General features: G+C 40.0%; 1 protein-coding gene across 1 annotated transcript in view; it reads left to right on the top strand.

Annotated features, from left to right (window-relative positions):
- PRKCH (protein kinase C eta) overlaps positions 1-18510 on the top strand; it is a 233861-nt gene that overhangs the window by 1550 nt on the left and 213801 nt on the right. The window lies entirely within an intron of this gene.

Genomic DNA, 18510 nt, shown 5'->3' with positions numbered 1-18510 from the left:
CTTTTCACATAGTTCCCATGAGGCAAAATGTCTGCTGCAAATAAATTAAAATGTCTAGAGCACTCTACACAGTGCAAAAATGCTTCTGCTTCCTAATCTTCATACTGCCTTTGTGATGCCGGTGTTATCCTTCCCACATGTATGTGATGAAATGATAACTAGAATGAAGTGGTCTGGTTTGGCCAAATAAGTCCTTTGAAGACTCTCAGGAGTTTAATGATTTAAATTCTGGAGGATGTCAGTTGTGAGGCCAGAATGTGAATCAGTTTTGAAAACCCTGTTTGAAATTAACAAGTGGGGGAATCAGATGGATAATAAGAAAGACTCATTTAGATATTTATTTTACACTTTGAGGAATTGATACTTTTATCATATATTTTGTAAAATTACAGCTAGCTTGTGGAGTAGTCTCTTAAATAGGAGAAAAAACCGTAACGACTGTTTAGCTGTAACATCAAATTATATTGAGTTAATTTCCCTTCAACTAAATGTACTTTGTGAAATTTAGAAGTGGACTGGAGAGGAAGGGCCAAAATAGAGATTGACATTTTATTTTGTGAATTTCTGAATAGGAATTAGAGATCAGTCTAGGAATCTGAATGGAATTATTAAATTAGTACCCGGTTAGGAGTTAGATTGGGCAAAGCTCTAAAGAACCGGGTTCTGAAATATAATGGTGCAGACTGACCGATGGCCATTAGAAGCATGTTTTCCAAGAGAGATCCTAGACTGGTTTTCTTTACCCATAATCCGCACATTTGAATCACCTGAGGGACTTTTAAAAATCCCTACTTTTAAAGACTCTAGATGAGACTGGCTGTGGACACCAGCATCAGTATTTTTCAGCTCTCCAGGTGATCCCAATGTGCAGTCAAGTTTGAGAACCTGTAGCCTAAATGAAGACCACAAGGTAAGGGCTGGAAGAAGCATAAGTATAGGAAGATTCAGGTTACTTGAAAAAGTGGGGTGCCTATTTAGATCTGCCTATTTTCCCACTGGCTGTAGATTTAAATGTAAATTAAATTTACATATCTTAATTGTCTGAATTAACTATATTTAGGTGTTTAATGTAACCCGGTAGCGGTGGTCTGAAAAAATACGAGTGTTTGGTAGGATATATCAGCATTTAAATGACCTTGACATTGGTGATTTGTCAGACACTCATTCAGTGAGGAGGCAGAGTTTTTTAAATTCTTGGTATTTTGAAACTGTGACGATAGGGTAGATAAAATAGGCAGTGAGTTTCCTTTTTAAAAAAATTTTTGTTAAAATAATTTTTGTTAAAATACTTGGAAATATATGGAATGCTTGTTTTTTAAATGATCCTCTATAGGTCTAAAGTGGTTTTGAAGTTTAGAACTACAGAATTATTTATTTGTCCTTAGCATATTAAATTGAAATGCATAGTTTATTCAGAAAGCTCTAAATGGAATAATTTACTCCACGATAAATTTATTTTTTGCAACTGAAATTACAGGTTGCTAAACAATGAAAATAAAATAGCAGTTTAATTCTTCCTAGATCAGGAGAAGAGACAAAAACAGAAGATACCTTTATTATTAGAATAAAACAAAGTTGTTACGCTTTCTTGCTTAACATAGTTTCTAAGTATTAAGAAGATAGTCTTTGACATTGATTTTGTACCAGTTTCACTGATATTACCTTCTAAGCTTGATGAGAGAAAGAGATCTATTTTATGCAGTTATATTCCTAGTACTGAGGAGGCAACCCATTCCAGTATTCTTACCTGGAGAATCCCACTGGACAGGGGAGCCTCATGGGCTACAGTCCCTAGGGGCGCACACTGAAGTGACTTAGCACACATGCACACATTCCTAGTACCAGGCACAGTGCCTGCCGTGGATTAGGCAATCAACCATTTCTTTCCTAACTACATTTGTTTCATTTAATTTGCATTATATCCAAGGAGGTAGTGAGATATAATATGACAGCTAAAGAAGTTCTTAAATGGAAATTCAGTGTTAAACTCTTCAATTAGAAAAGATTTCAAAGACCTGAGTTTCTGCCTGAAACTAGGAAAAAACGAACCAGTCAAATCCTAGGTAAGCAGAAAGAAGGAAATGTAAAGATAGCAGAAATCAGTGAAGTAGAAAGCAGAAACAGTAGAGAAAAATCAGTGAAACAAAAACATTGGTTCTCTGGAAACACACACACACACACAATAAAATTGATAAATCTCAAGACAGAATGATCAAGAAAAAAGATGACACAAATTACCAATGTTAGAAAATGAGAAAACATCACTATAGATCCTATGGACGTTAAAAAAAATAAGAGAATATTATGAATAACTTTATGCCAGTAAATTCTGCAATTTAGATGAGATGAATAAATTCCTTGAAAGATACACATGACCAAAACTCATTCAAACAACTAGCCTTATGTCCATTAAGGCAATTGAATTTGTAGTTAAAAAAACTTCCACAGTACAAACTTGAGGTCCCAGGTGGCTTAACTGGTGAGTTCTATCATATATTTAAGGAAGAAACATTGGCAATTACACAGACTGTTCCAGAAAACAGAAGAAAAGGAAACACATCCTGGCACATTTCATGAGGCCAACATTACCTTTATACCAAAACTTGATGGATGCTTTGCAAATAAATAGAACTAAAGACCAATGTCCCTTCTGAGTGTAGATATTAAAAAATCTTAAATTTTAGGAAATCACACCCAGCTATATAGCAAATGATCAAATGGGGTTATAATCAGGACTTCAAGGTTCATGGTTGACTAAGCATTTAAAATCAATCAGTGCAACTCTTCAAATTAACAGAATAGTTTAATAACAGAAAAAAAGATTCATATGATCAGGTCAGTAGATAAAGAATTTGACAAAATTCAATATCCATTCATGATAAAAACTCTCAACAAACTAGTAATAGAAGGGTACTTTTCAACCAGATGAAGGACAGCTGTGAAAAACCTACAAGTAACATGTTGATGGTGAAAAACTGAATGATATTCCCCTAAGATCAAGAGTGACAAGGATAGCTACCCTTACCACTTCTGTTCAACTGTGTAGTGGAGGTTGCAGTCAGTGCAACAAGCAATTAATAAAGTACATGCAAAGGAAGAAGTTAAAGTGTGTATAGAAAAATCTAAGACACCTACAAAAGGGTTACTAGAACCAACAGGCTATGTTTAACTAGGTTGCAGGATCCAAACCAATCTACAAGTTACTTGTTTCTTCAAACTCTTAGTGAACAACTGAAAGCTGAAATAGAAAAATACCATTTAAAAGAGCATCAAAATGTGAAATTGGATAAATCTAATAAAACATGCAAGACTTGGTCACTGAAAATGAGAAACCATTGCTGAAATAAGTTAAAGATCTAAATAAATGGAGAGAAATACTGTGTTCATAAATGGGAAGATTCAGTATTCTTAAGACCTCAAATTTTCCCAAATTGTTCAATAGATTTAATGTATTTCTAGTCAAAATATCATCAGGCTTTGTTGTAAAAATTAACAAACTGATTCTAAAATGTATATGAACATGTGAAAGACCCAGACTTATCTAAGAATAATTTTGAAAAAGGATGAGTTGGAGAACTTAAAGTATCTGATTTAAAGACTTACTACAGTACTACTGTAATCAAGGTAATGTGGTATTAAAGAGAGTCAGAGAGATCAGTGGAATAGAAGAGAGTCTAGAAATAGATTCATACATATATGATCAGCTGACTTTCTTTTGACAAAGATGTCAAGGCAGTTCCATTGTGGAAATGATAATTTTCTCAACAAGTGCTACTTGAACAACTGAATAGCTATATGCATAAACTTGTGCATTGACTTTAATCTTACATTATACACAAAAATTAACTGAAAATGGATCATAGACCTAAAAGTAGGATTTTAGCTGTAAAATTTTTATAAGAAAACATAGACGAAAATCTTAGTGACCTTGGACACCACACGTATTTTTCAGATAGGACCACAGAAGCAAGTACTATAAAGAAATCAAATCAGACTATTTAACTGTTGCTTTTCAGAAGATTCTTAAGAAGAAGATGACACAATCCCCTGGGAGAAAGTATTTGTAACATGTACATCAGACAGGGGACTTTTAACAGGAATATATAAAATGACAATGAGAAAAATACTCTGTTTAAAAATGGGATGCAATGAGAAATGTATTCAAATTAAAAATGGGACAAAGATTTGAATAGGCACCCTTCATGGAAAATAGCACAGTAAAAGATTAGTTAAGGAAAAGTAAATTAAAACCAAAACCCATGGGAAAGTCTAAAATTAAAGAGACTGATCATACCTTGTGAGTGAGCAAGTAGAGTAACTGGAACTGTCATATACTACTGTGAGGGATATAAAATGATAATCATGTTGGAAAACACTTTTGATACTTTCTTAGTGTTAGAAATGTACTTACTATGGGACCTACCTACTCTTTTTTTTTTAATTTAATTTTATTTTTAAACTTTAGATAATTGTATTAGTTTTGCCAAATATCAAAATGAATCCGCCACAGGTATACATGTGTTCCCCATCCTGAACCCTCCCCCCTCCTCCCTCCCCATACCATCCCTCTGGGTCATCCCTGTGCACTAGCCCCAAGCATCCAGTATCGTGCATCGTACCTACTCTTAAATGAAACCATTTATACATAAATATTTTTAGCTGCTTAATTTGTTATATAGCCCCCAAACTGGAAAATGTCAGTCAACAGGTGAATATTTAAGCAAATTATGTATCTATACAATGGAATACTACCGAATAATAAAAAGTAATGAACTATTGATACATGCAACAAAATGAATGAATCTCAAAATATGTACTTTATGTACTGAAAGAAGCCAGACAAAGAGAATATATAGTGGATGTTTTCATTTATGTAAAATTATAGAAAAGTGTAATTTGCAGTGATAGGAAGCAGAGCAGTGGTTGCCTGGGACCAGGGGAATGAAAGTGATGGAGGGATGGATTACAAAGAAGGCATAAGGAAACTTTTGAGGGAAAAGAACATATTCATTATTTTGATTGTGGTGATGGTTTCCCAGTTATATACTTATGTCTAAGCGCTTCAGATAGTTCGCTGTTAAGTATGTGCATGTGGACAAGTATACCCAATAAAGCTGTAGGGAAAAAACAACGAGGATTTATTATCCTTATTTTTCCAAAGAAGATGTTAAGTAAGTAAAATGCCTGAATTAGATTTGAGCCAAGGCTGACTCTTGAAAACTACATTGTCTCTTTAGTGCAAAAAAAAAAAAAAAAAAAAATCAGAGTAGGAGCATTAAAAAAAAAGTCATTCAATATAGTTTCTGACTTAGGACAGTCTCATTTTCTAAATTATCACTGTCAGCTTTTTTTCTGTTCCTTCTTGAACTGGTTTATTTTGTATAATTTCTTGGACTTGTGATATCCGAAAATTTGTCCAAATTAAAACCTTATTTCCTTCTTTCACTTGTTTGCTCGTTATTCGCTAACTTTCCACATGGAGACCAGCACCTAATATACTTATTGCAGAACATGGGGACATGGGAGGAGGCAAGGGGAGCTGGAGGCTGCGTCATGGAAAGACCTTGGCATCCCCTCAGGAAGGAAGGACCTGCTTGGCAGGATCCCAAGCTGTTTTCCTGGTTCAGCGCTCCTGAAGACATTCTGTTCCCTCCAGCACTGGGAGGGCTGCGTTCTCTCAACTTCTCACTCAGGGTACCTGTCTGGTAGTCTTGTCAGAGGAAGCAGCCAGGTTACCACTGGGCAATCAGTGATTATCTTTGCCCTTTATTCATGGATCCAGGTACATGGATTTAGAGCGTCGGATTGAATCTTCTAGATTCATTATCTGTTTGTTCATTCTCTTTTGTATTTTGTAGTTTTTCATTCTCACGGTTGTTTTTCTTTGGTATCGATTGGGGTGGAGTGTTTAGGAGGAAAACATTTTAGTGTGTATCGGGAGGTTTATCCCAGTATATGTGAATTGTATTATTTATATTGTGTCTTCAGTTTCATGATAAGAATTTTGCTGCAGTGGGGCTGTCTGTTTCTCATCTTGGTTAAGTTGTGGTTCAAATGTTTCAGGCATTTTCCAGAGCACATTATCTATTACTCTTCAATGCACTCAACACTCTGCTAAGCTAAGTCACTTCAGTTGTGTCCGACTCTGTGCAACCCCATGGACGGCAGCCCACCAGGCTCTCCCGTCCCTGGGATTCTCCAGGCAAGAACACTGGAGTGGGTTGCCATTTCCTTCTCCAATGCATGAAAGTGAAAAGTGAAAGTGAAGTCGCTCAGTCGTATCCTACTCTTAGCAACCCCATGGACTGCAGCCTACCAGGCTCCTCCGCCCATGGGATTTTCCAGGCAAGAGTACTGGAGTGGGGTGCCATTGCCTTCTCCGAAACTCTCAGATCATTGTTAATCTGTTTCATTATACCCTTCTCTTTGGGGCTATAAGCACCTTGAGATCAGGGACCCCCGTCTCTCTCATTCACTGTTCTAAGTCCAGCATCTTGGGCAGTGTCAGGTGGATCAGATCAGATCAGATCAGTCACTCAGTCATGTCTGACTCTTTGCAACCCCATGGATCGCAGCACGCCAGGCCTCCCTGTCCATCACCAACTCCCGGTGTATAGTAGATACTAAATATTTGTCAGAATGTGTTTTTGGAGCAAGTAGAATGTAAGCACTTTGGAAAGATTTTTACTTAAACATTCATCTTTTAAAAAGGAAAGAAATAGAAGTAACTGAGGAGTGACCAGTTATTCCAATGATCAGTGTTCCATTTAAAAAATTAATTGCACATCAACTTGTGCTTTAAAGACTGGATCAGATTTTTGTCCTTTGTATATGGTAATAAATTGAAAATTGCATTTGTAAAATTACTGGCTTTTGTTCATTTTAAAAGACTGGTTACCAAGCCTGTTAACTGGTAGTTTGTGAGCCCGACATGTTACATTTGGTTGTACTTCAACAGTGGAGAGCTAATGAGGTTGGTGGGCAGAGTGAATCATTGTATCTTATGTAATTCTTAGTACAGTTTTGGTATCTAGCAAGAGTTTAGAATGATGATTGTGATAGAAGTGCAATAATTTGTTTACGAGGTAGGTAGCATTTACGTAGAATCAGAGATGGCTTGGATTCTTTGTAGTCTTCTATTTTGCAAAACAGTTGGCTAGGTCTGGTACTCCATTTATGTTGGCTGCTGGCCCCATTTTGTTAGAATATGATGAAAATGAGGCCTGAAACTCAGTGCCTGATCACTTTCTTTCCACTTTCATCACTGCTGTATTCAAAATTATCTTTCTCAATTGCCAAGCTGATAATTAGTCCTTTACTTAAAACCTTTCGGTGGTTCCCCACTGCCCTTAGATAAAGCACAACTCTTTAAAATGGTATAGAATATTCTCCGTGAGCTGGGCTCTAATTTCCTCTTCAGCCTTATGGCTCACCTCTCCCCAACCCACACTTTCATGCTCCAGCCACAGTGATCAGCTTTCAGTTCCTCAAGAGCCATCATGCTAATTCCTGCTTGTGCTTCATGTCTCACTGTAAATGTCACTTGACCCAGGAAACTTTCCCTGATGTGCCAGGTCTAAGGTTGGCTCTCCTCCTCCTCAGTGTTCTCCTCAGCATCCTAAGATCTCTACTGTCCCCTTCCCCTCTCTCCCAAAAAGACAGATGTGTGAATTGATTGGGCTCTTGTGGAAGGGTATGGTATTGATCAGAGGAGTTCAGGGTTTAAAAGTGTGGGCTATTGACTGAGGTTCATCCCCTCTGCCCCTGGGGTAGCTACTCACAGACTATTACATGTTTCTCTATGAAATGCCAAGCCCTGAATGAGCCTTCCTCCACCATTGAGCATGTCCTATGTACCCAGCATGGTGCTCTGCCCTGGAGAGGCCAGTGGGCAAGACAGACATGGCCCTTTTCTTCATAGACCTCATAATTCCATGGGGAGAGAGATTGGGGAAGCGGTGACTGGGGAAAACAACTAGGAAATGACAGGACAGAAGTGAGGACTATGATGCTGGTGAGTGGCTACTTTGGGGAGACCAGAAACATTTTCCTGGAGGAAAAACAGCTAATTTTTAAGGCTTCAGCATAGATAGCATGGCCACAGGTCTACTTCAGTTAAAGGGTTTGGAAAAACCATTCCTCAAAAGAAGAAAAGGAACTTCTGACTTGATAATGTTTTCCCAGAGAGACATCACAGATCTCTTTGAAAGGTAAATGCTCCTGATCCCTAGAAAGCTTTCCATCTTCTGAAAGTTTGGAAGGAACTAAATTTCAATATCTGTGAACAGATGACCTGAAAGAACATTTAACTCCCCAAGAAAGAAAACAGTAACACCTTTTTTTGAACCATCAAACATCCCAAGTTTTGTGCAGATCAGAAAAGAATCATAGATGTTGAAGCAGGAAGGTCATCTTGTTCGGAACAGTAACAAAAAGCCTGACAGCTCTTAGGCCCATGGATGCCCTGCAGATGTATTCATTTGGCAGAGATGTTTTTAACATTGACTCTGAAGAAATGGCAACCCACTCTGGTATTCTTGCCTGGAAAATTCCATGGACAGAGGAGCCTGGTAGGCTACAGTCCATGGGGTCGCAAAGAGTCGGACATGACTGAGTGACTTCACTTCACTTCACTGAAGACATTTCATTCTGGGGGGTTTGCTGCAGACCTCACCACTCCCTAAGACTCAGTCCCCTATTAGCTTGATCCTGGGAGGTTTTTGAGTTTTTGAATCTATAATAGCTCAAGTATTTGTTTTCAGAATGTGGGAACCGAAGCTCTAGCTAAAGCATTACTGTTTCCTTAGCTCATGTGATATGTAACAGACACACACTTATATACTAACATCACACACACACTTATACACTAACATTTACATAGATATGAAGATATACTTATTCAAATCTATTTAGATATGTAGTCATTTATTAAATATATTAGATTAGATATTTGATTATTTAGATATTTATTTACCTATTAATATGTTTCCTAAAATTTTAGTGGAAGGTGGCTTATTAGTAAATATATGGGAAGTTAACTTTAACTGCAAATTAGTTTGGTATTAACTACCCAGTTAAAAAAGAAACTCTTTGTATTTCATTGTACAACTTACAGCAATATCTAAGTACTGTGCTATGAGAGTCAGGAGAGCTGGGGTCAACGTTTGGCTTTGCCATCTGTCAGCTGTGACCTCAGGCAAGCCTCTGTGTAATAGGCTTTCAGCTCCCTGGTTTCTAGCAGGAGGGGATTGCACTAGAGTCTCTCTAGGGACCCTTCCATCTCTAAAGCTGCTGCCTCCGTATGTTAGGCAATTACATCATTTCTTTGCTTTTGGAGTAATTGGTTTGGTTTTAAGCAGTCAAAATGACTTATGTCTTATCAAAGTTAGTAACTCCTAAGAATTAAATTGGTCCAAATCTAAATTGCTCAGGCTTGGAGAGGATTTAGCTCATGTCTAAATGACTTTTAGCATTGATAGTGATGTTGGTCTTATTTCCTTGGCTTAGAATCAACCTTAAGGAATTACAGTGGGTTCTCATTTTAAACCGTGCAATTGTATCTTTTGATTTACACTAATGGGCTCCTCATTCTATGGGACTGGTAAATTATGTCCCTGTTTTCTTGCATCAGAGAGAGACTGGGAATCCCACCCTTTGAGCTTTTGCTAGAAGCCATTCTCACTAGCATGGTAATTAATGCTTTGTTGTCCTGAGGTGTCTGTAGCCACCAGTCTATATATCCACCCTACGTGATGACAAGTGCTATAAATCACTTGTACGATAGACAGTTTAATTAGATGGCAGAATGGGCCCAAGGGTATTGGCTATTGTAGTGTTTAAGTGCTATACTGGAGAATTTTATGAGATGGGAAATTTTTGTTGCGAATCATGGCCCTATATAGAGAGATTTATCAAGATTATTATGGTAGTGTATTTCTGTAGCAGTGATTGTCAAAGCATCTAGGATATTTTAATAGAACGACTATACCAACAATGCTTTAATTATGTGCTGTCTTCTGGAAAGTTCCTTTGATTTTTACATAAGTTTCACCCTGACACAACTTTGACCTTACAGGGGGAGAAATGCTTAAAAGGTAACCAAAAGTGTTTAGTTTGCTCTATGGTTAAAAAAAAAATTAAGAAATTTGCCAGAGGATAGGACCAGGGCCAACACGAGCCCCTCATAATTACCTTAATGAAATAAGTCATATGGGGCCAGTGTGAACATGTTCTCAAGGTAGTGCTTTTTCTCCAAGTGCTTAAACCAGAACCGCAAAGCTGAATTTTTATTTGCAAGTCATATATATCTCTTGCATTTACTTGGCGCTATTTCTGCATCTTACATTTGATGTATACTTACATTTGATGTGCCTCTGTCCTCACCCTGGGCTTTAATGTTCTTGTCTGTGATGGTAGGGGCTGGGCAACCTGTGCTATGTGGCTCCTTCAAGTATCAGAGTTATGTGGCTCTGATCGTTGTTCCATTAGGCAATGCAATTTCTGCTCCCTTCTGAAATGTCTTCTGGAGATTGTTCTGCTGATACTGATTTGTTTTAGGCTCTGAAATTATTTTTGGAAGAGCGCACAAAAGCTGTATTAGCAGCATTTCCTAAACAAAATGCATTTATTAATTTGTGAGCTGTGCATCTCTTAAGTGCTTTATTATATATTACTCTTGATTTATCATAGTACGGAAGAGTTCAGAATGGGTTTCTAGTAGATGCAGTGCTTCTGAAACCGTGTTTGAACCCTGGACCGTTTTAGTGATGATAAAAGCTATGGACCCTGTTTCTAGAAAAATGCACATATGTGCATATTGACAACATGCTGGGAACAGTGTCATCAGTTTCGCGGTCCCCAGAAGCCTGACTGCGGATACCCGGCTTCAGGTGTTAAAAGGTATCAAAAATGAGGTTGTTATTAATTTCTAATTCCTAGGGTATGTACTTAAAATATGTTCTCACTTCTGGCTCCCAGTGAAATATACTAGATGATGACCCATTTTAGGACCTATTTGGTTGTGTTATTTAGGTATTTTCAGAAGTCTGTACTGTTGAAGGGTTTCTTTGAGGTTTGCAATAGATGGAAAGTTAAAAAAAAAAAAATGGGACATTTTGAATGACCTTGGCTTGATGTCTTTTGTTAAGATAACCCCCTGTAAAAAGAGATAGGATTTATCAGTATACTTAAAATATTTACCCTCTTCTTGAGCTGTACTGGGCCTTATGGTGAACCACTGTGCTAGTCCAAGACAAAACGATGGAATCAGTGGTGCTTGCCTACTCTTCTTGTCCTGTGATTCCAGGTCTCCTGTGGCCTGGGTCCATTTTGAAAGTGAGAGTAGTCACTCAGTTGTGTCTGACTCTTGGCAACCCCGTGGACTGTAGTCTGCCAGGCTCCCCTGTCCATGGAATTCTCCAGGCCAGGATACTGGAGTCGGTAGCCATTTCCTTCTCCAGGGGATCTTCCTGACTCAGGGATCAAACTCAGGTCTCCCGCATTGCAGGCAGATTCTTTACCATCTGAGCCACCAACCCAATAAGATTTTTTGTTCCTGAGTTACAGCTCACCTTGCTGACACCTTGGAAAATGGCCTGATACTCCTAGAAATTGAGCTGAATGGAGATTGCCCAGAGTGCAGCCCCTAGCCAGTTAGAGGTGAAGCTTGAATCTAGCTCTCTGGACTTGATTCTTTCCTGATACCATCCTAATGTGTGGAGGAGGCAGTAGGAAAGCCATTCAGTCATTCATCGATCTATATTGAGCGCCTGCTGGGTACCCTGCTCTGTTCTAGGTGTTATAGTTGGGGCAGAGAACACAACATTCAGAAGCTTGGCTCTCACAGGGCTTTTACCCTCTCATGGAGAGACAGACAATAAGCAGGCAAAGAGGTAATTACAAGAATAGCCTGTGGTGGTTAGGTGCTAAGTAGAGAATTAAAACAGGGTGGTGTGGTGGAGTATGACAAGGTGACTGCTTTACCTAGAGTGGCAGAGGACTCATAGGGTGACATTTTGGCTGAGACCCAAGTGGCAAGAAGCATCCAGCCATGTGAAGATTATAGAGAGCATCCGGGCAAAGGGAACAGCTCAGGAGAAAGCCCAAAGGCGGCGACAGGTTTGACATGTGGAGGAGCAGGCAGAAGGTATGAGGAAGGGGATGGACTTGGTGTTAGCAGGTGCAGTGTATTATCCCAGCTCTGCCACAGCGAGCCTGTCCCTTCAGCTCTATTCTCTCTCCTGGAAAATGGTGTTCAGGTTAGCTACCACAGAAGACTGGTGTAAAGATTAGATTTAATACATAAAACACGCTCAGCACAAAATAGGCCCTCAAGAAATGGTAACTTCGGCTGCTTTTACTCTCCCAAGGAAATTAATATTTTGACAAGGACCTTCTGAAAATAATCATATTGGCCAAGGAAAGACATTCGGATGGTTTCACTTTAGACAATGAAGGTGGTGATGTAGGCGCTTCCTGAGGAATGGGGGAGGTTGTAGTTTTGCGCCTGTGCGTGCATACTCACTCGTGTCTGACTCTTTGCAGCCCCATGGGCTGTAGCCTGCAAGGCTCCTCTGTCCATGGAATTTTCCAGGCAAGAATACTAGAGTGGGTTGTGGTTTCCTACTCCAGGGGATCTTCTTGACCCAGGCATTGATCTGGCATCTCCTGCATTGGCAGGCGGAATCTTGATCGCTGACCCACCTGGTAGTCTTGTGGGCATCCCTCAGATGACACCGAGGCATCTGCCTGCTTGTGATCTGTTTCAGTGCCATATGTTCAAAAAAAAAAAAAAAAAAAAAGGAATAGAGGAAAGGAAACAAAGACATCAAAGTTTATTCCAGGTTCTTGAATTTTTTAAATGATATATTTATTTTCTATGGAGTCAGAAGTATTAATGGAATGTTTTAATACTTAGATAAGATAATTGTACTACAGTGATATAATTGATAGGGTTCCAGGTGTCTTACTTTTTTAGGAAACTATAAATGTGTGGAGAATTAATAACCATGGTGCCTGTAATCATAAAGAAAATAAAACCTCAAAAATGATAAGCAGGTACAGTTGATTCTTGCCAACTCCTGCAAGCTCATTTACCTGATTGAGTATAATTTGGGGAATTAACTCTGGATAATTTTGTCTATTTTTGAATAATTTTGGATCATGCCTGTTTTGGCATCTGCCTGATCTCTGGAATATTTCTGACCATCCCTTCAATATCTATTTGGTCTCTGTTGAATGTAAAAAGACACATTAGCATTTGCCTAAGCCATATAAATCAGAATGCAGAATCTACAATGGCAGAGTCATAGCACACAAATACAGGCTTTGAGGAATATTTATTGGACAATGACCATAATTAGCAGTGCATCACAGTGTGATGGTTGACTGTCAGCCAGATTGGGTTCAACTATTCATTTTGCCTCTTATGAACAAGGTCGCTTAACCTCTGCTAGCCCCAGCTTTCTCCTTGTAACTTAGTACCTATCTCATAGGGTTGTGTAACATTACAGTGAAGACTTATGTAAACTAGTACAGTGCATGACATATACCATTGTAGAAAAGTCAAAGGCACAATTACCACCACTCTACCCCAGTACTTAACTATGAAGTCATGATCCCAGCCTTTTCTGAAATTAGCTTTCAAAGCAGTAAAATGTTTATTTACACAGCATTTTGGAGTTTTTAATTTTAAGGAATTTAGAGGTTAGAATTTAGAATTTTAGAAAGGGTTTTTGAGTCTAACCTTCTTGGCAGGTTTGCTTTTTATTTAGTATTCTGGTGCGTTAATAAATAGTATGGTTATTGGTAAAAGAGGGGATGGTTTCCTTATCCTGGTTTTGGGGTAAATTCTGCACATATGTCCATTCTGAAAGATCTCGAAAGGAATCTGGGGAATTGAAGCTAGAATTACTATAGTTGCAATGTTGGCCAAAGTTGGTTTATGGAAAACCTTGAGTTTGAGTCTGTTGGTTAGCGCATCTGATGCTGAACAGGGAGAAGGTTCTGAGTTAGGGGGAATAACCAGAAAGAAGTAAAGCTGCAATATTTTAGTTGCAAAAGTCCAATGGAGCCATCTTTCAAAAGCTGAAGTGAGAATGTTTATTGCTGAGAAAAGATGGTAAATAGCCTCTTTGAATAGGCATTAAAAGATGTTTCCTTGACTTAAGTTTGAACATATAATGCATTGGATGTGAATTATTCTTTCATGCTTTCAAAGAGGAAACAATTTTATAAAAGTGCATCATTTGACCTTGTGGATTTCTGGGTGAATCAAGGATGCTAACAATAGTGATTTAGTTTACAGAAAATATGACCATTTCCCCCATATTGATTATGTATAGCTTTATCAGTTAACTCAACACTCATTTGGGGTCCTAGATCTTTCATGGGTGATTTTAAGTTAGATGTGTTCTGATACAAAAATGTTTACTTTTTCAGACCAAAAGTTTCATCTGCTCTATAGTAAGGCCCAGCAGTGTTCATGGTGATGTTCAGTGCAGCCTTGGTTCTGGCTGTTCAGAAGCCTTGGTTGGCTCTTAAGCTTCCCGGAGAAGACATTGTTTCTGAGTCTCCCTGCTGGGCCCCCTCGCCTTCTTGTCATGCACATCCTGTACCTGGGTTGTGGTTGTATTGATTTGCCGGGGCGCTGCTGTTGCAGATGTCTGGGGGCGAGTGAGAATGTGTTCGTGGGTGTTGGCCTGATGTTGGCCGCTGACCTCCTTTCCACCTAGTTGTACTGCTATCTGTGTGAGCATCCAGATATATCTATGTGAGCACCGGTGACCCTCAGCGCCCCCCCTGGTCCCTGGCAAAGTCCCCTGGACGTGGGAGGGACTCAGGAAACTTTTGTAGACTGAAGAAGCCCCTCCTTGTTCTCATGTCTTGAGCCGGCCTCAGAATTCAAACACTGTCATCCACTTTTGCTAAGAGATCATCTCTTTAAAAATATTCCTATTTCAGATACAGACATTAATACTTTGTGTGAGTTTAAGAGCAGCCTTAGGAGTAGTTTAGGGAGAGTGAATATGCCAGTGTGATTTTTATTCCCTTGATTATTTAAATACATGTAAAAGATGTGTGGAAAGACTAAACTGAACCCTAGGTTCCCCAAATAAAATGTTAACTTGTGTTTAAGTGATAAGAGGTGGTTTTCAATGTAGGAAAAACTGACTCAAACCATCTTCTGGTATACCAGATGTCAGGACTCTATTAACGGCAGCCTGCTTTTGGTAAGAAAAGGAGACCAGTGAGGGGCATAAACTGGATTATGATTTAACTGTGACCTTGAAGGAATAGTTGCCATTTAAGCTTATTTTTTAAAAAATATCCTGTTTCTGGAAAGATAAATAAGTGGCCTGTGAAGTTGCCTAATTAGGAGTCCGGTGTGCATTTTCTTCTCTGAGTGGAATTTCTGATGATTGTCAATTCCTTCTGCTATAATTTGGTCCTGTTGAGCTTGTGAATGTAGAATTTTGTTTTAAAACAGGAAAAATAATGATTCTGAAAAATTGTTCCTGTCAAGATATTAAAGGAGACTTTTCAAATGTCATTTCTATTAGTATTTTGAAGTCAAGTTACCTGCTGATAGTTTTGCTTCAGTGAAGCTTACGTTAAAAGGAAGAAACTGACTGAGAGAATTAGAAGAAAAATAATGAAGTATTGCCAAACACTATCCCCAACTCCCTCTCCCCTTACTCTTCACAAGACCCTTGCTTCCTTACTTGTCTTTTGCTTGAGTCATTAGTGGGAAGAGCTCAGATTAGAGTCCTGGTTATACTCAGAATTTAAGTGTACTTCCTAACACCCAGAGTCTTCTTTGTAGTCAAGGGCCCTAATGTTCCAAGAAAACTGAAGCGCACAGGTGTGAACTTGCTGCTCCCACTGGTGGCATATCCTGTAGGCAGTTTTGAGATGAGGCCCAGTCCTATGCCTGCTCTGTTTGGGTCCCCTCTGTGTCTGTCTGGGTCAGGTATTTCACTTTCTGTACCTTCATCCTCTCCCTTCCTCCCAACACCTTCCCTTTAGAAATGACCCAGATCTCTAAGCACTCAAGTTCCCCACACCCCACAGAATAAATGACCCAGGCCTGTCTTGGCCTTGATTGTTTCCCTTTTGAGGGGAGGCTCAGTGTCTCCCCTTCTCATCTCAGCCATCTTCCCAAAGAGCTGACTGCATCTGTCCTCTCCAGCCCATGCATTCTTCCCAGTGCAGACTGCCTTCTGCCTACATCACTATGTGAATACCACTCCTGCAGAGCCCAGGAATGACCATGTAATCATGTCACTTACTTCTGCTGCTTTCTTCTCTTTGCCTTCGTGCTTCAGTGTTTCTCCAGTACCTTCTGGGAATTTTTTGTTTCCTATTGTATCTCTTTCCTCATCCTTTAATCTCCTTTAATATTGGTGTTTCCTGGGGTTTAGTCCTTATATTGTTGTCTTCCTTACTCCAGATAGTCTCATCTGCTCTCATGGTCTTAATTGTATTGCACTTAGGCCAAGAATTTCTAAAACTCTATCTCCCGTCTTTGTCCCTGAACTTGATTAATGCTTCTTGGACTGGGGCAGGCTTAGGGCGAAGGGCTTTATACTCTGTCTCCTTCAGTCTTTTCCAACAGTCTTGAGGGATGAGCAGTTCCATGGTTCCTGCATTTACTACCCAAGGAAACTGTGGCTTAGAAGGTTCAAGAACAGGCCTAAGGTCTCATGTCTAATATGCTTGCTGGGCAGAGCTACTTGGACATCCTTCAGGTGTCTTGAAGTCAACACTGCCCACAACTACCCATCTTTATCCCTGCCTGCTCTTCCACGCCGGAGAAGGCAATGGCACCCCACTCCAGTACTCTTGCCTGGAAAATCCCATGGATGGAGGAGCCTGGTAGGTTGCAGTCCATGGGGTCGTGAAGAGTCAGACATGACTGAGCGATTTCACTTTCACTTTTCACTTTCATGCATTGGAGAAGGAAATGGCAACCCACTCCAGTGTTCTTGCCTGGAGAATCCCAGGGACGGGGGAGTCTGGTGGGCTGCCGTCTATGGGGTCGCACAGAGTCGGACACGACTGAAGTGACTTAGCAACAGCAGCTCTTCCATGCATTCTCCCTGTCAGAATTCATCTCATCATCGTTTGGGCACCTGGGCTTCATTGTGGAGTTCTCTCTCTCTCTCCACTTCTTTCCCATTTTCAACTGCCAAGTCCTTCTGAATTGGCTTGCTGTATATTCTTGAGTCAGTTTCTCTTTTCCATCAGCACCACACTTGTTCAGACCCTATCACATAGATAAATTGTTTCAGTAGCCTTGGAATTGGTCATTACGAATCTACTCCCTCAAATCTCCTCCTCAGAGCTGCCCGGATGAGCTGTCTAGAACCCAACCTTAACCCCTCTCCTGCTAGCAGTCTTTTAAAGGCTTCCCATTGCCCATAAAGTTCAGGCCCCTTGGGAAGATTCCCAGGAGTCTGGCCCTTGTCTCCCTCCCCCACTCCTTCTCCCATCTCTCCTTGTCTCCCAGTTCATGATCTAGGTACAGATGAGCTAATTAGGTTTTCTTGCTTCTATTCATGACTAATTGTCTTCGTTTTCAGTATATATTGGGAAAGGAGAGCAGGTATTCCTTTGTAGTTTGGATAAAGGACTTGTTACATAACACTGGAGGAGACAGGGGTGAAGGAGGTCATGTAGCAAAAATGTGTCACTTTCTATGTAACCATACACACACCCACAAACAGGCCAGGGCATGAAGATAAACATACCGCCACACACGGCATTCCCAGGGCACCTGCTTCAGCCGGAGGTGCATCGGGGGCTAGGGTGCACAGTTTGAGGAGTTCACCTTGTGAGGCAGACGGCACGAGCCCATGGTTTCATCATAGGGAGCTGAGGAATAGAAATGTGTTCAGGACGCAGGGGATTGAAAACCTGCTTCAGGGAGGACATCGTGGAGGAGGATACACCCAGGTTCTGTCTTCATATGAAAGGCAGTATTCATCAGGCTTATGGTGGCACAACCTCCTGTCCCATATCTCCCTTGGGGATTTGTATATTTTCCCTAGAATTTTACCCATGTGGGTCATTTTATACAGGGCTAACACCTCAGTGCCTGTTAAAAGCAAACTGTATGTGTGTGTGTTTGTATATATGAAATAGATAATGTGGACCTCCTGTGTAGCACAGGGAACTATATTCAATATTTTGTAATAACCTATATGGGGAAAAGATCTGAAAAAGACTATATAGATAAAAATCCATGCCATGCTCAGTAGATAGGTTGTGTCCGACTCTTTTGCAACCCTATGGACTGTAGCCCGCCAGGCTCCTCTGCCCATGGGATTTCTCAGGCAAGAATACTGGAGTAGGTTGCCATGCCCTCCTCCAGGGGAATCTTCCCAACCCAGGGATTGAACTTGCATCTCCTGCATTGGCAGGCGCGGGTTCTTTACCACTGAGCCCCCAGGAAAGCCCCATAGGTAACAGTCATTTTGCTATGTACCTGAAACCAGCAACATTGTCAAT

Source organism: Bos mutus, chromosome 10 (assembly GCF_027580195.1).
Source record: "Bos mutus isolate GX-2022 chromosome 10, NWIPB_WYAK_1.1, whole genome shotgun sequence".
NCBI lineage: Eukaryota > Metazoa > Chordata > Mammalia > Artiodactyla > Bovidae > Bos > Bos mutus.
This window is presented reverse-complemented; position numbering and strand designations above follow the sequence as displayed.